Below are 8,484 nucleotides of genomic sequence, written 5' to 3'. Positions count from 1 at the left end.
ATTATTATTATTATTATTATTATTATTATTATTATTATTAGGTAAAGGTAAAGGGGCCCCTGACCATCAGGTCCAGTTGTGTCAGACTCTGGGATTGCGGCGCTCATCTCGCTCTAGAGGCCGAGGGAGCTGGCGTTTGTCCGCAGACAGCTTCCGGGTCATGTGGCCAGCATGACAAAGCTGCTTCTGGCGAACCAGAGCAGCACACGGAAACGCCGTTTACCTTCCTGCCAAAGTGGTCCCTATTTATCTACTTGCACTTTGATGTGCTTTCGAACTGCTAGGTGGGCAGGAGTTGGGACCAAGCAACGGGAGCTCACCCCGTTGCAGGGATTCGAACCGCCGACCTTCTGATCAGCAAGCCCTAAACTCTGTGGTTTAACCCACAGCGCCACATAGAATCATAGAATCATAGAGTTGGAAGAGACCACAAGGGCCATCCAGTCCAACCCCCTGCCAAGCAGGAAACACCATCAAAGCATTCTTGACATATGCTTGTCAAGCCTCTGCTTAAAGACCTCCAAAGAAGGAGACTCCACCACACTCCTTGGTAGCAAATTCCACTGCCGAACAGCTCTTACTGTCAGGAAGTTCCTGGGTCCATTATTATTATTATTATTATTATTTTAAAAAATCCCAATCAATTAATGAATGTGAAAATAGAACTAATATTTGGGATAGGAAGGGAAAGTGCAAGCTACAAAACTGTGCCGGACAAGGAATCCTTGTCCTTTTCAAACCAACCTAGCCGAGCTGGTTGATTGCAAGCCATTATGAAACAATTGCAAGCCATTATGAAACACATCAAATAAGGTTCTCAGGTCTGTGCAAAACAGGGGTTGCCAGGGTGACAGGGAAGGGCGTGAGGTGACAGGGGAAAGTGTTGTTTTACGGGAGGCCTGGATTTTTGGCAGGAGGTGTGCTGGGAAAAAGGAGTACAATAGCCAGACCTCCATGAGCTGCGAGGTATTGGGTTTCCACCTGTCCCTTATAATAAGGGATGATTGTTCATTATTTCTGCCTCGCTGACTTGTCCCATATTTTGCCCAACCTGTCCCTTATTTTGCCCGACCAAAGCTGGCAACCCTAGGTAGGCATGCCAGAAACACGCTGGCTGTTGGCTGAAGAGGCTGCAAACAGGGAGAGAGTCTGGTTGTCTTGGACTGGTTGGAAGCAGAATAGTGAGAGGAAGCAGCTGAGGAACCACCAAGGGAAGAAGGCTCAGAGCCCAGGGACTGGTGGTGAGATGATGGTGAGTGGTCAGAGGAGAAGAGGGAGAAGACAGGGGGAGGAGGAGGAAGAGATAACAGGGTTTAGTGAGCAGGGAGAGTCTGTGGCAGAGAGAAGTCCAGACTCAGAATCAGAAGTGGAAGCAGGTGAGGGGGATGAGGGAGGTCAAGAGGCGGAGATGAGTCTGGCTGGTGAAGAATCACAGGTGTCTTCCCATCGCACTGCAACAAGCCCCCCTCCCCACCCAGCTTGTCTCCCAGAACCAGAAGAGGCATGAAAAGGGCAGAGGAGAGGTTGGCTGCACACAGCCGTCATTTGCAAATGCTTGGTGGAAGCCCTGGAGAGGAAGTGACATAGACAGCTGTGGGGAGGTGGGGACTTTCAGTCTCAGCAACTGATTCATGGGGCCAGACCTACCAGGGATGATCTACTGTGCTCATTAGCCTGGACACTCAGCCAAGTCTGTGAAGATCGTGTTTTGGCTAATAAAGAGTCAGCTCCAACTTTGAACAGCGTTGCTCTTTGACAGGCTGCTAGATCAGCACAAAGGTCCATCTTTCCCTGCATCCTGTTCTCATGGCAGCCTCTTCTGGGGGCTTGCGAATGCAACAGGGCTCAACCCAACAGTAATCTGGTGGACGCCATCCCAGCCAAGCATGGACCATGTGGATGAGCACCTGCTCTCACATCTGCCTCGTAATGTGCACGAGGCAGCGTGTCTGGATCATCCACCCATCTTCATTCCCACCGAAATCTGCTCTGACATAACCCCCAAAACATCTAGGAGATCCCAGGCTCTCTGAACAGAAACACCGCTTGTTGTCACTTTGGAGGCACCGGGTTTTATGAGGCATCGTGCAGTTGTGGGGTGAACTCTGGCTTCACGCTTCCACTGTGGCGGGAGGTATTTTTAACATTGCTGCGCCCAGATAAATGGGTTCTTTTGTTTTCCTCACTGGGATCTGCCAAGCAAAACTGGTTTGGAGCAAGTTGGGGGGGGGGGAAGCAGCACATGCGAAAACAAAAACAAACGATGAACTCTTGGGCTGGGAATAATTACTCTTTTTAAAAGCATTAAACAAACACAAGGGTGTGTGTCTGTGTGCTTTCCCTCCCCCCTTTACTGCAGGGCAACAGCAGGACAGTTGGGTGAGTTGTCAACACGACACACTGCTGTCAATGAGTCATAATGGCAGTTTGAACGATTCCAATCCTGGCTCTGCTGCTCGTGATGATGTTGCCTTTGCATCGGGGTTTGGAACCTCAGGCCCTCGGGGTCAAATGTGGGTCTCTAGTCCTCTCTGTTTGCCCCTAAAGATTTTCCCTGTGTCACATGCCTCCCTCACCCCCTCCCAAATACTTAACTGTGACAACTTTTGTCTGTGTGTTTAAAGTTCTTCTTCTTCTTCTTCTTCTTCTTCTTCTTCTTCTTCTTCTTCTTCTTCTTCTTCTTCTTCTTCTTCTTCTTCTTCTTCATATTATTAGCATTATTATTATTAGCATTATTATTATTATTAGCATTATTATTATATTATTAGCATTATTATTATTATTAGCATTACTACAAACAGAAAAGTGCAGTCGCAGGCTATTGCATCTTACCATATGCAAAGCATACAGACAATAAATAGCAAGAGAAAGAAATAGTCATGCGCCAATATAAACCAGGACATCCATATTTCCCGAGGTGGCATGGATGGTGAATGCTGAGTATCTCAGTCTGAAGCATAAGGCACATTAACCGCTGGAGGAGGAGAGGTCGCCTGTTGCTGCAGCTGCACCATAGAGTGCAGAGCTGGGCACAGCTGCCTAGACGCTAGATTGGTGTGCATCAATATCCAGAGCCGCAGAAGCGTCTGCAAGCGTTATCTCTGACAATAAATACTTAACTATCTGCCATGTGCGTTCCTTTGGCGGGGAAACGCCCTTGACAATTGTGTATATACTTCCTGCACAGGGTGTGTGCTATTGGAAATGCTCTTACGGACTCGTGTACTCTGCCCAGTAATGCATTGCAGAATAAAGTCTGGCTAAAGTCTGACAATGTTCTTGAATCCACCAACATGAGTCTGACCAAACTGTGGGAGTCAGTGGAAGACAGGAGTGCCTGCCGTGCTCTGGTCCATGGGGTCACGAAGAGTCGGACACGACTGAACAACAACAACAAATTGGGAATTTGGAGTAGTAGAATCCCCAAGGGAAATTTCTCTTGACACAACGCTTGCCTAGGCAGGTGGGGGGCAGGGGGGGAGAGGTTATACATATAGAAACCTCTGACGTTTTGCATGGCTGGAATGTAGCCTACTAGACAGCTCCTGCCCTGCTCACCCCCTGCATGTGGCAGAAGTTGCCCCTGATCAAATATTCCCTTGCTCTCCTGACTTGAGCTTCCTGTTTCAATTCTTTTAATAGCTGTGCTGTTTTAACAGGCTTTTTTGTTGTATATTTTAAGCATGGGTGGCTTATCGCAACCTTACGATGGAACTGTTTCCTTGTGTATTTTAATTATGTGTTTTTAATATTTATTGCAATTGGTTTTATGTTTGTAAACTTGTTTAGAAGACACCTTGGTGATTAAGCAGTATATAAATGGATAAATGAATTCAGGGTTGCCCCTGGAGGAACGTAGCCCCCCTCCATCTGAAAAGGCTTCCCTATCACTGCACCGCACTGGTCAGGAATGATCAGCCTCTGCACAAACACAGGTGAGCTTTTAGAGGGTCAGGTGAGCATTTCAACATCTGGTTACCAGCTTTGTATAGCACTCGGTTAGCCTGTGTCAAAGCCAATCCCCAGTCTTCTCTTCCAACGCACTGTCACATCCCAGTGTGACCAAAAACCAGAGCCCGGGTGGAGCAGCACAGGGGGAGAGGCGGGGCTATGCAGATAAATGGAGCAGGCTGGCTTCTCAATGGCTGCCATCAGCAGGGGGCAGGGCGGGTTTAGGCTCCACCCCAGGGGTGTGTCTGATTGCATCCCTTTATTCTCCCATATAAGGGAGCACATGCACCTGTTGTAGTTAATGGCCCTTGGGGACACTGATGCAGAGAGTGCAAGATTAGGTTCCCAGAGGGAGGGTGTCAAGGCAGCAAGAGAGGCTAGTGGTTGCAGTAGCAAGGACAGCTCCAAAATGAGAAACTGGAGGATAACCAGGAATTATGGGTCTCTTCCTGCAGTCTACATTTCCTAACCCCCTTGGCCTGAAGACTGTGGCCTGGGAAGGGACAAACTCCTGGTCCGGAGATGAGTTGTTATTTTATTATTGTTGACATCTGTCTCGAGGGACAATGGGGGGTGCCTTTGACTTATGAGGGTGAAGTCAAGTCTGGGGTGCAAGCCTGGGCAGTGTGTCTGGAGGTCCTGGGCTGCCCAGACAACGAGACCCCCATCTCAGCATGGCAGAAGAGAGCTGGTGGGATGCAGTTCTTTGAGTTATAGAATCATAGAGTTGAGAAGGGACCCTGAGGGTCATCTACTCCAACCCCCTGCAATGCAGGAATATTTTGCCCAGTGTGGGGCTCGAACCGACAGCCCTGAAGTTGAGTCTCATGCTTTACCGACTGAGCTATCAAGGGCCTGTAGGTTGTTTTAGTAGGAGTATGTTTGCCAATCCCACCCTCACCAGCTTCCCGTCATGTTCGCTGAGCAGGCTCAGTCCTCATGGGGCTGTTTTAGGTGGGCTCTCATTTTACTGTCCCCCTCCCAAAGTTATTTTATACTTCTGTGAAAATTTGAGGTTTCCCCTGCAAACTAGCTATGCCTCCTCACTGTGCAGGGACAGTGCCATTCTTATTGCCTTGTTGGCATCCGTCTGTCTTGAGAGACAATGGAGTGCGCCTCTGGGGGTGAAGTCAAACCGCTGCATTAGCTGCACCAAACTGACCTCCTCAGGACACAAACTTGGGCAGTGTGGATGGAGGTCTTGGGCTGCCCAGAGAACAAGACCCCCCTCTTTGCCTCGCTGATGTGGTCCAAAGGAAAGCAGAGAAATACGTTTGGCACCAGCTGGGCTGCAGGACTTGCCAGAAGGAGGCATACAAGGTCCCACCCAACTGTCTTAAGGACTCCACTTTGGATTTGTGTAGAGCAGGGGTCGGCAAGGTTTACCTCACCTGGGCCAGTTCACTCCAGCGGAGATCCCTCCGTGGGCCAGATCGCACATGTGCCAGCGATTTCTGGCGTCTGCGTCTGCACAGACGTGGTTTCTGACACTGCAGAAGCGAGTCCCCGCTCTGAACTGTGCTGGTTTAGTGCTGCGTGCAGGGACTCACCGAGAGGGCAGCTCAGTTCGGGGCCAGCTCATGGGTCGGTTAAAGGACCCCCATGGGCTGCTTGTGGCCCATGGGCCTTAGGTTGCCGACCCCTGGTGTAGAGTTTACTCCTTAGCCTTTTCTTCTCCCAGAGATATCCTGCAAGGCAGCAGAGGTTTCCCTTTCCAATGCCCATCTTCTCTCAGGCAACTTCCTGAGCACGGATGACATCTTTGGCCTGCCTTCTTGACCTTGCTAGAGTCAGCATCCACCACCTTCCCTTAATACTCCAGGCATTCATTTATTCCTAACATTTAATAAATCTAAGAATTATGGGGGATCTAGCCACCCCAACTCAAAACAATATATTTTTTCAAAAAAAATGCATTTACTTTTTTGCTTAGAAACTCTGGTGCAAAAACAATAAACGGAGAGAGTTCCCTTTTGACACTGCAAAAAAGAAACGGCCCACAACCAAACGCTCTGTGACTTCTCTGCAAGTCGCAGGCCTGTTTTCAAGCTACCAAGAGGTACACAGATGAGGCTTGCTAAAACAGTTAAGCTTCAAACTGTCACCATGGCAGCACAAAGGATGAAAATTTCTCAGCTGATTATAGGATTAAGCCCATAGAGGAACTAATTCTGATTTTTCTTTTTCTCTTTGCAGCTGCAGTGATATTTGTGTTGGGCTCCAGCAGCAAACCGCAAGGACACTGGAGGAGGCAAAGGCTGGGCGAGTTGAGGAAGGTTAAGGGTGCTTCGTGCACAGCAGCCATAATATGCACAGGGTTCACCCTCGAGTTCAAAAAGGAATAAATGCATCTGGAGGGAAAACATCTGAAAGCTATTACAGACAAAGAATCTGCTTTAGGGCAGAGCTGGGTAGAGAGCCAGTGTGGTGTACTGCTTAGAGTGTCGGACTAAGATCTGAGAGACCAGGATTCAAATCCCCGCTCAGCCACAAAATTCACTGGGTGACCGTGGGCCATTCACAGCCTCTCAGCCTAACCCACCTCACAGGGTTGTTGTGAGGATAAAACGGGGAGGAAGAGAACCATGATTGCCACCCCTTAAGTTCCTTGGAGGAAAGGTAGGATGTAAATGCAGTAAGTAAATAAATGAATCCCTGCATTGCAGGTGGTTGGACTAGATGAACCTTGGGGTCCCTTCCAACTCTAAAATTCTATCATTCTATGAAATTGGGAAAGAGGGGCCCATTGACCAATGGCAGCTCTCCAAGTTTCTCTGTCTGGCTTTCAGGACTCTCCCCAAGCTACACACACACACACATAGTACAGGCTCAGCAGCAGACATAGACTTCAGGAGCTGTGACTCAAGAGTTCAGGGACCAGGCAAGGAGTTCAGAATGAATACATCCCAACAAGTTTCCGCGCCCCGCCCACCAAGATTTCGGAGACATTGCATGGCATGCTCACTCGTTAAACTTGCTTGTTCTACTAGAAATGTTAGGACTGCAAACACGTTTCCATCCACAGAGGCCTTGCTCTACTGCACTGTCCTGTTTAGGCTTCTGGTCAGTCTGCTCTCAGCTGTCCGCAGCCCTCCCCAGCCTCCACTGAGACTCTCTGCTCCAGGGGAAAGAGCTGGTGTCCTTGCTCTCGCTTACAAAGCAGCTGAGGTCAAGACCCCCACTCCTCCAACCCTGGTTCCCACTGTTTACCACCACCACCCCTCTGTTTCTTCCTCCTCCTGCACCTGGGCCTGCCAGGCCAAACCCAAACCCAGCCATGTTGCAAGGATCATGACACCAGCCATGCTTGAGTGGTTTTTGCCTGCCTGGAATTTGCCCTTGAATTCTGATAATGGCTCTGGCTTGCTTGGGAAGAGGATGGAGAGTCATGCAATGATTGTGAAAAAGCCTACTGTACAAAAGGCGAAATTCATATCTGTGACTCCACCTACTTTTGTCTCTGGCCCCACCCACCACTGGCATGTTTAACTATGCAACATAGCTATGCCACTTTGCAGAAGGACTCGGTCCCTCTCTCTCTCTCTTTCTCTCTTTCCTTGTTTGTTTTGTTTTTACAAACGAGACCTGTCCCGGTTCATTTGCACAATTAACAATTGATGGAGAAGGGTTTCCTGTTTCTGTGGGGTTAGGATTTGATAGCGTAGCCCGTTAAATGCATTTCTATTTTAGGTTTTGCTTTTTCAGTACATCGACAATAGCTCATTCATACGCAGGCTAGCGCTGGCGTCAATGATCCCCAAACTCAATTTAAACCAGGCTTGGGGGATCCAGGATCCTTGTTCTTCAAGCCAGGTTGTTGAGAAATCAGCCAGATCACCTCAGAGAGAGAGCTGCTCTGTCCCTGGGCATTGGCAAATGCTACCAACCCATTCTCCCTGCTCGCAGATGCGGGAATTGCAGCTTGGTCGTGTTTTAACATGCCCAGGGAGTATTTTGCTCATGTTCTGCTTGGAAAGGCACAGCTGCGACACAGAACGTATTGTTATCCGGAGCAAGCCTGACCATGGACTGGCAAGGGAGGCACTGCCTTCAGTCAACTCCTGACTGTGCAGGCGGCAAGAATATCAGGGCAACATAGTGGAAGGGGAAATGATAACTCAGTTGGTAGAAAAGGAGACTCTTGATCTCCAGGTTAAGGGTTCGAGCCCCATGTTGGGCGAAAGATAACGGCATTGCAGGGGGTTGAGCTACTAGAGGACCCCTGTGGTCCCTTCCAACTCTACAATTCTATGAAAATGGAGTGGCATTAGGGCAGGGCTATGGTTCAGGGCTAGAGGACATGATTCTAATGCAAAAAAAGATCCCAGCCACCCTAAAGCCTGCAACTAGGAGGGCTCTTCCTACCTTGTTAAGATCTATGTTACCTGATTAGTTTTCCAGGAGCTGAAATCCCCCGAACTCCTGTTCATCTGCACATGTGCAATGGCTGTTTCAGATGTACACACCTCAGCTTACATTTCCTAAAGGGATGGTGGCTGGTTTGACCGGGAATGCATCAAAGAAACTACAGGA

The 8,484-nt window shown here is 48.9% G+C and overlaps 1 long non-coding RNA gene across 1 annotated transcript; it reads left to right on the top strand.

Annotated features, from left to right (window-relative positions):
* Positions 1-337: 337 nt before the first annotated feature.
* Positions 338-6,631, top strand: LOC148684921 (uncharacterized). The gene is made up of 4 exons (XR_015951316.1): positions 338-1,252; positions 2,360-2,513; positions 3,790-3,935; positions 6,148-6,631. It is a non-coding gene; the product is annotated as an uncharacterized LOC148684921 (long non-coding RNA).
* Positions 6,632-8,484: the final 1,853 nt, after the last annotated feature.

This window comes from Zootoca vivipara, chromosome 8 (genome assembly GCF_965207765.1).
Source record: "Zootoca vivipara chromosome 8, rZooViv2.hap1.1, whole genome shotgun sequence".
Lineage (NCBI taxonomy): Eukaryota > Metazoa > Chordata > Lepidosauria > Squamata > Lacertidae > Zootoca > Zootoca vivipara.
Note: the sequence above shows the minus strand (reverse complement) of the source record. Positions and strands in the feature narration are given on the sequence as shown.